This window comes from Tupaia chinensis, unplaced genomic scaffold (genome assembly GCF_000334495.1).
Source record: "Tupaia chinensis unplaced genomic scaffold, TupChi_1.0 Scaffold140965_1, whole genome shotgun sequence".
Taxonomy (NCBI): domain Eukaryota; kingdom Metazoa; phylum Chordata; class Mammalia; order Scandentia; family Tupaiidae; genus Tupaia; species Tupaia belangeri.
In genome coordinates, this window is record NW_006200834.1 from 39,290 (window position 1) to 40,375 (window position 1,086).

Here is a 1,086-nt window from a genome sequence, read left to right on the forward strand (position 1 = left end):
GCAGCCGGCCTGCGGGCTTGGGCGGGGGCTCGTTCCTTTGGCGCTCTGTGAGGCTCGGCCCCTTCAGCAATCCGCCGCAGCAGCACAGGGACGGGGCGCTCCAGAGTTTTCGCTCTTCTCGCTGCTCTATGGAAGCACAGAGGCAGCTCTGCTTCTCCGGAGGCTCACGCCAGCTGGTCCGCCTGGCGCAGCTGTCGGGGCCACGTTCTGCCATCGCTCCCGCCTGGCTCCCCCGGCCTCCCGCCTGGCAGCTCTTCAAGGTCGCTGATTGCAGCCTCCCGCCATGTCCCGCCCGGCTTTCGCAGAAACACCCAGGCTCTTTTTCGTTCTCTCCTCGCCGCGGCTCAATCTCTTCTCGTCCTTTTCCCTTCTTTGTTCTTTCTCTTTTTCTGTCTCCCTCTTATGATATACCTTTTCTGTCTCTTTAACTAAGTCTTGTAATGAGAGATCCTGTAATCCCTCCAGTTTTTGAAGTTTTTTCTTAATATCAGGTGCTGACCAATAAAAGCCATGGCCACTGAGGCTCTTTGTCCCTCAGAGGCAGGGTCAAACGGGGTGAGCCGTCTAAATGCCTCCATGAGACGCTCAAGGAACACTGAAGGGGGCTCAGTGGCTCCTTGCATAATTTCCCTTACCTTTGCCAAATTGGTGGGTTACCTTGCAGCCCCACGGAGGCCAGCCACTAGGGCCTGGCGATAGACTGTCAGTCGCTCCTACCTTCTGCCGCATTGTAGTCCCAGTCAGGTCGGGAAAGAGGAAAAGCAGCCTTGATGAGGTTAGGGAGCTGAGTGGGACGTCCATCAGCCCCCCTCCCCCGGATATTTTTTCTTGGTTCCAGTAGGATCCTCTCTCTTTTCTCCGTAGTGAAGAGAGTCTGCAGAAGTTGTTGGCAGTCGTCCCACGTTGGCTGATGAGAAAACATCAAGGACTCTACCAGGCCGGTCAGGCGCTGGGGGTCCTCGGAGAAAGGAGAGTGGTTAGTTTTCCAGTTATAAAGATCAGAGGTGGAAAAGGGCCAATATTGGAGTGGCTGCATGGGAGGCAGCCCTTCCTCGGGCACTGGGGGGGGGGGGGGGGGGGGGGGGG

The 1,086-nt window shown here is 57.3% G+C and overlaps 2 pseudogenes; both read right to left on the minus strand.

Annotated features, from left to right (window-relative positions):
• LOC102497363 (leucine-rich repeat-containing G-protein coupled receptor 4 pseudogene) overlaps nt 1-214 on the minus strand; it is a 1,425-nt pseudogene extending 1,211 nt beyond the window's left edge.
• A 41-nt stretch (nt 215-255) lies between these two features.
• LOC106733188 (uncharacterized) lies at nt 256-1,036 on the minus strand (annotated as a pseudogene).
• Nucleotides 1,037-1,086: the final 50 nt, after the last annotated feature.